The sequence below is a fragment of the Lutra lutra genome, chromosome 7 (assembly GCF_902655055.1).
Source record: "Lutra lutra chromosome 7, mLutLut1.2, whole genome shotgun sequence".
Lineage (NCBI taxonomy): Eukaryota > Metazoa > Chordata > Mammalia > Carnivora > Mustelidae > Lutra > Lutra lutra.
In genome coordinates, this window is record NC_062284.1 from 135,389,409 (window position 1) to 135,403,529 (window position 14,121).

Below are 14,121 nucleotides of genomic sequence, written 5' to 3' on the forward strand. Positions count from 1 at the left end.
CTGTCTTTGTTCCATTGGACATTCTTTCCTGCTTTGTCGAAGATGAGTTGACCATAGAGTTGAGGGTCTATTTCTGGGCTCTCTATTCTGTTCCATTGATCTATGTGTCTGTTTTTGTGCCAGTACCATGCTGTCTTGATGATGACAGCTTTGTAATGGAGCTTTGAAGTCCGGAATTGTGATGCCACCAACTTTGGCTTTCTTTCTCAATATTCCTTTGGCTATTCGAGGTCTTTTCTGGTTCCATATAAATTTTAGGATTATTTGTTCCGTTTCTTTGAAAAAAATGGATGATACTTTGATAGGAATCGCATTAAATGTGTAGACTGCTTTAGATAGCATAGACATTTTCACAATATTTATTCTTAGATTGGAGTTAATTCTTTAAATGTTGGGTAGAACTTAGCAGTGAAGCCCCCTTTACTGCCATTTTGTTATTGTTTTATAAGGCATACCTTTTTAAAATTCTCAATTCTTCTATTTCTGTTTTCTTTTGTGTTTGCACAGCTGTGTAGATTCATGTTTTTCCTCACATTTGGGAAATTTTTCGCCATTATTTCTTCAAATATTTTTTTCTGGCCCCTTCTTTGCTTCTGAGACTCTCATAATGTTGATGTACGTGTAATCGTAGCCCACAGGCCTCTTAGGTTCTGTTAACTTTTCTCCATTCTTTTTGCCTTACGTACTTCCAACTGGGTAATAACAGTTTATTATCTTCCAGTCATCGATTCTTTCATCTGGCTGCATTAAATCTGATGTGGAACTCCCATGGTAAAATTTTTATTTCATTATTTACATTTCAGCTGCAGAATTTCTCTTTGATTCCCTTACATAATTTCTATCTCTTTATTGATATTCTTTTTTTGATCACACATCATTCTGGTTCTCCTTAGTTCTTCATCCATGGTTTTCTTTAGTTCTCTGAGTATATTTAAGACAACTGACTTAAAATCTTTGTCTAATAAGTCCAATGTCTGGACTTCCTTATGGACAGTTCTGTCCATTTCTTTCCTTCTTTTTTTTTTTTTCTTTTTGTGAATGCACCATGCTTTCCTGTTTCTTTGTATGCCTTATATGTTTTTGTTGAAAACTGGACATTTAGAATATTATAATGTGATAACTCTGGAAATCAGATTCTCTCCTGCCCTTCTGCCCCAACAGGGGTTGATTTGTTGTTTGCTCTGAGACATAGACACCCATTCCTTTAGTGACTTTTCCAAACTATTTTTTGCAAAACTGTATTCCTTGTCATGTATGTTCACTGAAGTCTCTGTTCCGTTACTCCCCAGTCAGCTAGTGATCTGAAAGAGATATCCATGGACACGTGTCTGTCGTGCGGGTAGGAGGACATGAAACCGGAATTCCTATCTGGAGAGTTGGGCTCCAGAGGCAGCTGTTACCCACTACGTGGTGATCTTTCTTACCAATGTCCCTGGAAGCAATAATTCTTATTGAGGTTTATTCAATTCTCCCAATTCAAGAAACATGTATTTGCATGGAAAATACATTTAACTTAAAAACTAGATTCATATCATATCGCACTTTAGACACTTTCTGTTCTGCCTAAAAATAAACTTTAACTCCTTTACAGCAATAGGCCAAGAAAATAAGGATGCAAAGTAAGACAAAATGGCACACAGTTGCCAATAATTATTAAAGTTTTTCAGCCATAGTCCCCGAGCTGTGATTTTATATAATTACACATCTGGTTCTGTCTAGACATGTTAGACTGGAAAAGCATACCACCCTACCCCACAAGCACTGGCAGACCAGTATATAATAAAGTTATCCACTGTAGCATTACAGGCCATGAAATTGATAGTTATGTTTTTATGTTTCTAAAATGTAGATGTTAACTTCTTGTAACAGTAAGAATTTTTGACACTTACTGAAAGGGTTTCGTTTTATGTTTCAGGTTTTTATTTATATTCCAGTTAACATACAGTGTCATACTAGTTTCAGGAGCAGAGTTCAGTGACTCATCAGTTACATACAACACCCAGCACACATCACAAGTGCCCTCCTCCCTGCCCATCACACACCAAGCCCCTCCCCCACCCACCTACCCACAGCAGCCTGTAGTTTGTAGGAGTCTCCCTTACGGTTCTATTGCACGTTTTATTGCACGTTTTTCTAGGAGTCTCCCTGACGGTTTTATTGCACGTTTTTCAAATCTAAACATGTTATGAATGTGTACCAGAACTTTCTCAATGGATTTACCCTTCTCTCTGCGATGTGACCTCCAGCACACAAGGGCTGCCCTGTTCTATCCACGCGCTATGTTCCTGAGCAGTTACAACACACGATGTCTTGAGATGCTGTTTTGCACAAATTAGCAAAAGAAGTATCTAGACTCCAGGGTTTTGTCTCAGAGGACTGTTAGAAGCTGTTTAGACTAAACTGCCAGTTAAAAAAAGGATACCAACATGTGAAAACTAAATAATTCACTTTTTGGCTGCTAAGTGGAAAAACCACACGATATCTAAGTACAGTTAACACCACAGTAAATGAAAGAGTTTTCATGAGAGTAGCAAAGATGGGAAATCAACAAATATTGTTATATAAAGGATTAGTGACAACTAAAAGTGTGTTATTTTAAGCTAAAACAGGGATACATCCTATCACCATAATATGGGAGGAGAAAAGCATAAATATACAGAAAAAAAAAACCCAGGGAAGAACAATTCAGCACAGTGGCTCACGCACTAAAGCAGACAGATGTGGGTTCAAATCCCAGCTCAGCCACTTAGGAGTGATGAGACCTTGACAAAAAATCGTTTAGCCTTGCATGTAACATGAAGACGTCAGTCAACATCTCACAGGATGATGCAGGTCAAGGAGGCAAAAGTCTAGCAAATTTCTGAGTACAAGTTTTTCAATAATGGTTAACTATTATTGTTATAATTAACTTAACATTTCCTCAATAAGGATTTGGAAGTATTAAAGGCTATAATGTGAAAGAACCAGATTTCGTCACACAAAAAAATGCCAAGTAACGATTTCCAGGTTAGGAATTTTTTCTCATGGTCCCCACAACATCGTGGGAAACCAAAAGAATTTTAAACTTTAACTTAGCAGTAGAGGCAGTAGGTGTAAGTTCTTATCCTTTCCTTCTGGTCCAAACAAGTTAAGAGAAGGAATGAGGAAAAAAACAAAAACAAGCATTCAGAACCAACCTCTCTAAGCAAACATTCCCGTGACCCAACAATGGCACACATACAATCGGAGCTAATGGTAAAACGGTTTCCACACAAAGTCACAAACCTGCACACTTGGTCCCTCCTGCTTGGGAGCCAACTTGATGCAGTTACGCTACAATGATCTTCTGGGACAGCCTGTAACTAACTGAGCAAGTACTTGTGCATGATAAAAATAGGAACTCAGTAAAAAGGCACAACATTCTATTTCATTTAGTTCTTCATTCGCGCTCCATTCACAAAGGATCTATCAAATGCTTACTCTCCCAGGCTCTCCCAAATATTTACATGATACAAGGACAATCCCTAACAGGGAGAAGAGCGTTCATGAAAAGTGGAAAGAGGCATGGCCCGGGATGTCCTGTCTCACACAGCACATGTTTCTGAGCCTCCAGAGCGAAAGGGCAGAAAAAGGTAGTGACTGGGGCTGACATTAAGCAGAAGAGACCAGAGCCAAAAGTAAAAGGTGCTTTGCCTAATCTTCATCAGAAACATCATGGTTTTACAACACATACCATTTGTTGTTGATAGGGTAAATTTCTTAAATTTTATTTAGAGTACTCATTTCATTAGCGTATTTATTCAGTTATAAAAAGATAAACTCTGCAGCGGCTTTGCCCCCAACCAGATACCAATTTCTAGGTCCCCATATTCTCTCTACCCTTCAAGGGTGGTTCCAAAACTACCTTCTCCAGAGCTGATTTTTTTATAGGTTTCAGCAGAAACTTGTCTTTTGCTATGGAATCCTACGGAACTTTGCCTGCAATGAACTACTTCCTATCAGCTTCCCTTTCTACCTCTTATTGAGGCTGCTTTCCTATACATCCATGAGAACTCAGGTTCCTTGGGAACAGATTCATATATGATTTACCTAGGACAGAGAGGCCTGCTGGGGCTGTAGCGTTCAAAACGAACATTAACAAATGCATGCTTTTGTTGCTTTAAGCTTGAAGCTCAACCATAAATTTCTCTAACTTTACCACCGCCACTGGTGGTGTTATATTTACTGAAAAATGTGTCTTTAATCAGGATGATTGTTTGAAACCCTTGACAGATCATGAGAAAGAATGAAGCTAGAAGAAAAACTTTCTCCATAAAATACCCTACCTGGCCTTCAACTGAGATTCAAACACTACTACTCTGTTTTCATACATTACTGGTGTCCCCAGGACATCTAAAGAATTGACAGAGTTGTTCAATTTAAACCAAAGGCCCCACATACTATAATTTTCCATCACACAGTCATAAAATCAGAGTTAGGAAATTTCCACTCACCCTCAGTCATGATGTGGCCCCCCCCTTTTCTGACCTCAACGTTCTCATGTATGAAACAGGTATAACATTCCCTGTCTCCCACTACTGGTGAGGCTTAAATGAGAAAACATGGATGACAAGGCCTGGCATCCAGCCTGACTACCCAGGACATGTTCAGTATCAGTGTTATGTCAAGATGGCAGGGCCAAGGGGTGCCTGGGTGGCTCAGTGGGTTAAAGCCTCTGCCTTCAGCGCAGGTCATGACCCCAGGGTCCTGGGATCGAGTCCCACATCGGGTTCTCTGCTTAGCAGGGAGCCTGCTTCCCTTCCTCTCTCTCTGCCTGTCTCTCTGCCTACTCGTGATCTCTGTCTGTCAAATAAATAAATAAAATCTTAAAAAAAAAAAAAAGATGGCAGGCTCAAGTTCTACCCTGAAGTCTCTCTATTCTATCACCCGTAATTTGATAACTCCAGGATCTCTTAGTTCCATAATCCAAAAAAAGTTAATACTAAAAGCTAGGAACTGGATGCAAGGATTATCATTCTTCTCCAGTATTCCATGTAGCAATTAGACCCAGCCTTAAGTCTCAGATGCATTTCTACCTACATCAAATTTACTTGCAATTTTCTACTGTGGAGTGGGATTCTTTTAAAAGTTACTCTGAATAACATAGGATGAGTCATTCTTAATATACTGACCTAAAGAAAATCAGTGCACTAAAGCCAAAAAGATTTTCTTTTTGGGATTTCTTAAATTGAATTCTTTGGCCAACATTTTCATCAGTCATGATGTGAAATGAATAGGTAACTTGAAATATTTCATGATTTCAAACGTTCACTCAATACAGACTAGAAAGTCACGCAAATTGGAGCATGAAAGAGGAAAATCTGGATGCATGACAAGTCGCATCTATTAGGGACTGCCCCACTTAACTGATGCGGAAGAATCAATGCTGGGTCTGGCAATGAAAGAAATTGGGAGCACAACACACCCTCAATGCCAGAGGAAGGTAACAGGTTTTGTTATTGTTGAAATGAAGTTGATTAGCACAAGATTTAATAACAGAAGATTTCCTCAGAAGGGAATTGACTCAAATCAAAGTGCAATTTCTCACTAGTCCTCAGGAAAATGGAATCTGAACAACAACAGCTACCACTCCGTACCCTCTGGAATGGCTAAAAGCCAAAACTAAAACTAAGTGTTGGTGAAGATATGGAGCCATTGGAACTCACCGACTCTGTCAACAACGGTGAACAGGGCACCTCCATTAAACTAAAGCACCTCCATCTACTAAAAATGAACAAACACAGATCCCACCTCAGGAGCCCACTCCTAGGTACAGATGCCCACCAGAAGCGTACACACAGCTGCCCCCAAAACACATACAGGCAGGCTCGTAACAGCATCAGTTGTAACGGCAAAAACTGACAGGGAAAACAACTACAACAACAACAAAACAAAAGAACCAGAAACAAACAAACAAACAAAAAAAACCCAGATGTTCAGTAGTAAATAAATTAATTGCAGTATAGTTAACATGTCAAAATAATACATGGGGAGAGGGGAGCTGTTCTACCCACAAATATAATATTGGGCAAAAGAAGCCAGACTAAGCAGAATATTGTCATATTAGTCCATTTTGATGAAGTTCAAAATAAGACACATCTAGCCCACGGTTACCTTTCCTTATATTGGGGCGGGGAAAGGTAATGAAATGGAAGAAAACACAAGGAAGCTTCTGGAATTTGATAATATTCTAATTCTCTAACATTCTAATTTTTAATTTAGGTAATGGTTATACAAGTGTGTTGAGTTTGCAAAAGTTTATCAATGGTAAAATGCTCAGAGTCTGTGCGTTTTTCTATATGCATGTTGCACTTAATTTTTATTTATAAGAAAAAAATCAAGGTATTCATGAGTGCATGTATCTACGTATTATATGTAAATATAAAAATACACAATGCGTACAATTCCTAGCGTGCATTTTTCTCTTATTATACCATGACTATTTTCCCTTCTGTCAAATATTCTAGAATGTAAACTTTTATGGATGCACTGCTGGATAAAGTACTGCATTTCATTTCCAAATGTCTGCCTTCATATGCAATGCTGCAGTGAATGTCATCGTACAGCCATGTTTGCATATGTTCTCTGCTTCATGAAGACAAACTCCTAGAAATAAACCCCCAGGGCCAAAGTACACATTTAAACATGCTAAAAGTGTACAAGAACTCTGGAAAATTTTTCATCCATATTGTTTAAGAAATCTTAGAAATCATCAGCTTACACTTCACTACATGAAAAACTTGGCTACCCAGAACAAATAATTTGTCTGACGTTTTGCTTAATTAATGGCCTCCCCTTCTTACAAAGATTTTAGAGCATTTCACATAAATGGTACAGAGTCTTGGAGAAAACACTCTCTGGCTATAAGTAGATACCCTGAGAAATAAATATTGACATCAGTACAGGACTGACCAAAAAATCCATAAAGTCCCCAAACAGAAATGGAACAATATAAAACCAAATAAAAAGTGGTATGTACATATTTTACATTACATGTGTACAAAAAAATTATATAAGGGTTTTTAACAAAATGTTAAAATATATTGCTAGGTTGAGGACTTGGGGTGATTTTATTTTTTGATTTTTCCTTTATTTTTTAAGTCTTCTTTTATTGTTTACGTATTTACAGTGAACACATCATTGTTAAGATTAAAAAATAAGCTTAAGACCTGAGAGAAATACAGTCTCCTGATAAAAATAAGACAACAGACATCTTCTTCCCTTTCCACAAAACAAATTAAATTGGCAAAAGAAAACTTTCTCAGTTTTAAGATTTTTCTCTCATATACTTTTGACTTATTTATTTATTTGACAGAGAGAGAGCAGGAACACAAGCAGAGGAAGTGGGAGAGGGGGAAGCAGGCTTCCCATCAAGCAGGGAGCCCGATGTGGGGCTCGATCCCAGGACCCTGGGATCATGACCGGAGCCGAAGGCAGATGCTTAATGACTGAGCCACCCAGGTGTCCTTCATCAATCTTCTGGCATCTGACACAGGGTTTCCCAACAAAGCACATACAGCAGAGCAAGGAAGTAAAGGTGAGCAGCGGGAAATTGTCACCCCCCATAAAGACATGAAAAAGTCATGCCCAGCTGAATCAGCTCTCCACTTCACCTTCAAGTCTGAGCCAGCCAGAGCTTCTGACAGATGTGGTCATCTGTCTTTACTTCAGAGATGTGGTCATTTTCTGCTAATGAAGTCATTCACAGTTCCTAATGTATTATCTATTATGTATGTACGTATGTATGTAATTATGTATTAATGTATCGGTATTTCCTAGTTTGCTATTAAAATCACTATGGCTTCCAGGTACTCTGTATCTGAACAAAAAAAAGGACCTAGAAACTTCCCTGTTCCCAGAAGTGTAGCCCCAGGTCTAATGTTCATTATATCCTAGAGACCCACAAAGGTTAATCCCACTCCCTAGGAACAGAGTAGTAAGTCATGCACCAGGTAGAATTTTGGCCATTACCTTCATTACCCTTCCTTAAGAGAACTAAGGTCACTTTGTTTACTCAGACAAAATAAAACAAAAGCCAAGTGGAGTTTTCTCTTCCTGACACTCAAATCATCCACACTGAGTTAGAGAACTGAAACCAGAAATAGAATCTGAATTTCCTAGATTCCCTCCTTCAAGGCAGTGTCTTGTTTATTAATGGTAATTTAAAACAGGGCTTTAGCAAACCAAAGAATATCAAAACAGCAGCAGCTTCCTTGGTGTCCCATCGGCTTCAACCTGTGAGAAAGTCACTACTCAGTCTTGACTCCACCACAAACACTCCTGCTTTGGAACAGGCTGACTCAGACTTAACACCCCACTGACAGTACTAGCCTATTCTCCCATCCTAACATCAAGCAAGACAAAAATAAGAGGGTAAACAGCCACAATGTGTTGTCATTTTTTTTTCTTTTACAATTGGACTTTTAATGTAGGCTGTTATGAAGAATCTCTTGGCTACAGTTCAAAAGAAACAGAACATCCTAATGCAAAAACATTTTCAACTTCCCCAAATTCCACTTCTTTCAGCCAATTTTGGAAAGTTCTCTTTATCTCGGCTAGAAAATTCATGTTATACTTGTTTGAAATGTCCTGCTGTTCTTCAAAATACAGAAATCTAGTGGTTAGAGTCAGCACAAAGGCCATTTTAAGTGTGTCAACACCTCAGAACACAACCAGTCCCAGGGGGACGTGCCCCTGGGACAACGGAAGACAAGGAAGCAAGTGGTCCAAGTCCTCTAGGATCAACAGATTACCAATCTATGCAGATTTAGCATGATGTCTTGATTAACCAGGTTGATCAACGAGATGATGGAGAGCAAAACTGGTATCAAATCCTACACCCCAGGATACAGTCACGCCATACATTTGAAGGATCATTCAGCAGGAATATCAGCAAGGTGCCAAGTCTAGACCAAGCCCTAGGGCCACAGCAGCAAGCAAGACATATCCACCGCCCTCGATGAACTCAAGGGCTAATGAAGACGAAGACACATAAGCAGAAATTTTAATGGATACATGTTTAATGGATAATGGATACATGTTACAGTCATTGTAACTACTATCATTTACGGAGAGCTTAGAACCTGCGAAGAATTTCACATATTTTCCTTTGAGATTCGCAATAATTATCAACAGACCTCGGGCAAGTTCCTTATCCTCTCTGTACCTGGTCTCCTGGTCTGTACAAAAAAGGTAACACCTCCTCCCTGGGAGTGAGGTGAAAGTCAATACGTGTAAAAACACACAGAACGCTGCCAGGCACGTGGCAATTGATGGATAAAAGTCAGCTCTGATTCTTACTATAATCACCGGTGCAGCTTCTGTTATTATCAGTGGAAAAGTGGGATGCCTGGGTGGCTCTGTTGGTTGGACGACTGCCTTCGGCTCAGGTCATGATCCTGGAGTCCCGGGATCGAGTCCCGGCTCCGCGGGGAGTCTGCTTCTCTCTCTGACCTTCTCCTCGCTCATGCTCTCTCTCACTGCCTCTCTCTCAAATAAATAAATAAAATCTTAAAAAAAAAAAAAGAAAAGAAAAGAAAAGAAAAGCAACCAAGAAAAAAAGGACAGCGCACTAAGAGAAAGAAGAATCATAATTGCCATCCATAATCAAAGGGCATTAGACAAACCCCTTCAGCTTCCTCGCGTGTAAAAGGGATGAGGGTACCTGCTTGGTCTTCCTGCTCCCAGGGCTATCCTGGGGCTGCCAGAAAGCACCTGCAGCCACAGGACACAAAGTGAGTGTCCTGCTCTGTCACTGACCAGGGGGCCTCCACAGACCTTGGAGAACAAGGACCTTTCACAATGAGCCGCAAGTCAAATAACTATGGGCCTAAAATTAATGTTCTGGACATCTCTCTAATGAAAAAGAAAATCAAAAGCAGTTAAACTCTCCCCCACCTGGTGACACCTAAGAGCGTCCCTGGACCCTGCACTGGCCACACATTCAGAACTCGGAGGGAAGTACTGGACATCACTTTTTTTTTCCATCAAAACGAAAGGCTATCCCGAAGAGCTGAGACCCCCGACTGCGTCACGGCACTGCAGGCTCGTGGGGGTTAATACAAGACACCGGGGTGCGGAAGATTGGAGCTGCACTTTATTTCAGCTGTGAACTTCTGAATAAAGTGATTTTCAGGTTTTATTCTTCCTTTTAGTATGTCTTACAAAGTTTCCTTTCACTACAATACTAGTTGTAAAAGTTAATTTAAGGTGAAGTTTCCAAAATTTGGCTTCTACAACTTCAAACACACAGACACAAAAGCTTCTGGCACCACTGTCATCGTGTGCTCAGTTTCGTAAGCTCCGAGACACCAAACAGACAACCCTGGTCCTGTGGAATCTTCCAAACACAACCATCTCTATCTGCAGGACCTACTCGGCTCATTAACTGGCAAATGCACTTTCAGGCATGGTTTGAATATTCAGATATCTGAAAACACACACACACACAACAAAACCAGAGCTCTGTAACACCACTGACATCTAACCTTCAAAAATGTCTTGTTCTGTTTTGCTTTAATGACTATAATAGGATTGCCTGGACAGGAACTGATAACCAAAGAAAAACATGTCCAAGACTGTCTGGATTTCACATGTTACTTATCTCCCGTGGGTCCAAGAGATAAAAAGTGTAACTCTAGGCTCTTCTTCTCCCTCCCACCTAGCCAGGTGCCAAGAGATGGACTCCTGACCTCAAGGGCTGGGGGAGGGGGTCCTGGTGCAAGTTATTTTCTGCAGCCGGAGGCTGAAAGTGAGCCATTCTTGGGACAGTGTGGCACCACTGCATGGAAGTGGTGCCTCTTGACCCCCCTTCCTTTCTAAGACAAGGGTTGCTGCAACTCTAACTACAGATATATGTATGTACCATTTAACATTCTGAGCTCAGTTTGATCTTAAAAACCTAAATTCTACATAGAAATTATTCTACTTAACCTGCTTAGCATAACAAGATTGTAAGTGTCAAGAAAAATCACTGAGTCTTAACAGAGAGTGCCGAGGAAGGGCTCCTGCAAGTATATCTGTGGGTCTCCCAACAAATATAATCATCTCAAGTATATTAAATATCGGCAACATCCTCTGCATCAATTTGACATGTGGCTTCTGTTTGAAAATCAATTTCATCTTTACTCATTCAAAAGCCCAACAGAAGGATTACCAGGAACTACAACAAGTATAAAAAGGTAAAATTCTTTATCAATGATTAAATTTGACCAATTTTCAAAACTGATATACTAATTAGCCTAAAAGATAATGTCCTTACAAGAAATATTAAAAACAGGGTTGCCTGGGTACTCAGCTGGTTAAGTTCCAACTCTTGATTCCAACTCAGGTCATGACCTCATGGGTCCTGAAATGCAGTCCCGTGTCCAGCTCCACACTCAGGAGGGAGTCTGCTTAAAGATCCTCCCCCTCTGCCCCTCGTACCACTCATGCTCTCCCTCTCTTTCCCTCGCTCTCTCTCAAATAAATAAATCTTAAAAAACAAAACAAAACGATATTGAAAACAGCAGACAGTACCCAGAATACCACTAAGACCTTATGTATAATGCATCAATTACTTCCTTCACACTAGGTATTGTGCTATAAAATTATAAAACAGAATTATGAAAGTCTAAATATTTTCAGAGACAGAATGACCACTGTGAAATTTCTTTTAGTCTAAAAATCGAATCTCGGGATTTTATTTTAAACTCAAGAGCTTCGGCTCAGGTCATGATCTCAGGGTCCTGGGATAGAGCCCCGCGTCGGGCTCTCTGCTCAGCGGAGAACCTGCTTCCTCCTCTCTCTCTGCCTGCCTCTCTGCCTGCTTGTGATCTCTCTCTGTCAAATAAAAAAAAAAAAAAATCTTTAAACTCAAGAGCTATAAACATAAAATTTATCTCCCTGCATACTACTATAAACTGGCTCCCAGATGAATTGATGTCCCCAGGATATTCCAACACTCCCTTCAGTGTGCAACATGCAATATTATGCTATGTTATCTAGAAGAGAATGTTAGAAGTCACAGAAACATAGGCTCTATTAGGATGATTGACTCTTCAAATAATCACCTCTTCCTCATATTTTGCTATCACTCTATCAGAAAACAAGTCACATTTAATATTTATACACATTTATTTCAACTTTCTATAAATGTTAACAAAATAACATTTTTTTCATAATTAATTACTAGAATTATAAAAATAAATTCCAAGTTGCCAGGGAGAAAAAAAATCTTATTACTGTTCCATGCTTTGGCAAATCTTGTAGTCCCATCTATACTGTGGGCTTTGAATCAAGTAGAATGAAATCTTGGCTAGAAAGGAGATATATCAATTTAGTAATGACCCCTTCTAAAGAGAATGCGACAGCATGCCAATAACACACGTTCTGTAGTTTTTAAATTAGCCCACAAGACCTTACATTTTTATTTCTTTAAAAATTTTTATTTATTTATTTAACAAACAGGGATCACAAGTGGGGGGAGGGGAAGAAGAGCAGGCTCCCTGCTGAGCAGAGAGCCCAATTCGGGGCTCATCCCAGGACCATGAGCCAAAGCAGAGGCTTAACCCACTGAGCCACAAAAGCCCCCGGATTTTATATTTTTGGTTACTCCTGCTCTATTTGGCTATTTTATCTTAAAAGAATTTGCAAGTGTTGGGGTGCCTGGGTGGCTCAGTGGGTTAAAGCCTCTCCCTCAGACTCAGGTCATGATCTCAGGGTCCTGGGATCAAGCCCCACATCGGGCTCTCTGCTCAGCGGGGAGACTATTTCCCCCTCCCCTTCTGCCTGCCTCTCTGCCTATTTGTGACCTCTCTCTCTCTCTCTCTGTCAAATAAATAAATCTTTTAAAAGGGACGCCTGGGTGTCTCAGTCAGTTAAGCAGCTGCCTTCAGCTCCGGTCATGATCCTAGGGTCCTGGGATCGAGTCCCACATCAGGCTCCTTTCTCAGCGGGGAGCCTGCTTCTCTCTCTGCCTGCCACTCTGCCTGCTTGTGCTCGCTTGCGCTCTCTCTCTCTCTCTGACAAATAAATAAATAAATCTTTTTAAAAAAAAAATCTTTAAAAAAAAATAATAAAAAAAAAATAAAGGCTTCCCAGTCTATAGCCCATGAGAAAAAGTCCCTCCACAAGACCCCGGATCTGAAAGGGACCCATAAATAGCCTCCATCTGTCAAACTCAGTAGCTGTATGTATCAAATAAGTCACACACATTCCACTAGTCACATAGATTTACACCAACACCATGTTTCCATGCATCTCACAGCCATGAACTCACCAAGCTGACAAGATTCTGAAAATTCATGTCATCAGAATTATAGTCCATGAAGCAACTAGGTTTCATGATCTTTCCTAAAGAGTAAACCTTCTGTTTTTTTCCTACTGAATCTTAACTTTCCTTACCCCATCTTTTAAAAATTTTAGAAACAATTTATATAGAGATATGATATAAATAAAAGTTATAAAATTCAAAGTCAGTATGAAAAAGAAATCCTATCAGCCACCTTCACCTGCCCAAAACCATCAAGGGTTTCTCAGTAACTAAATGAAGAGAGTCCAAATTCTTTAACCAGGCACTCCAAGTTCTACACAAATGAGTTTCACGCTGATTTTTCAACTCCTTTCCCCATCCCACTCCACCTGCCATCACTCCAGGCAAACTGTGAACTACTCTCTCCTACCTGGACACCCTCGTCACTTTACTTCTTTCCAGGCCTTCGCTCATATATTCTGTCTGCATTCAGTGCCCACCGATAAAGTGCCTTTCCATTAATTACAAATTACACGCACCCCATTGTCCCAACTGAAGGGCCACCTCTTCCCCAAGCCTCCGTTAGTGCCCCTTCCACTGAATTTCCATAGGGTGGGCTCTCTCCCTGGAAAGGTATGCGCTTTGGCAAAAACATCATTGAAATCTCAACTCCGCCCCATACAAGTTGGGCTGTGAGCAGGGACTTGCCTCGCTAGACTCAATGTGAACAAGACAGGGGTTACAGTAACGACTCTAGCAGTTTCTGGACAACACGGCTGCCACAGGTTCGAAACTCAATGCTGCCACAGCAGATGGACTGACCCACCACGAGCCTCAGCCTTCTTCCTGGTTAACCAGGAGGGGCTCCAACT

At 40.2% G+C, this 14,121-nt stretch overlaps 1 protein-coding gene across 2 annotated transcripts in view; it reads right to left on the reverse strand.

Annotated features, from left to right (window-relative positions):
• The window catches only part of LOC125104166 (uncharacterized), a 244,096-nt gene that overhangs the window by 123,209 nt on the left and 106,766 nt on the right, over window positions 1-14,121 (reverse strand). The window lies entirely within an intron of this gene.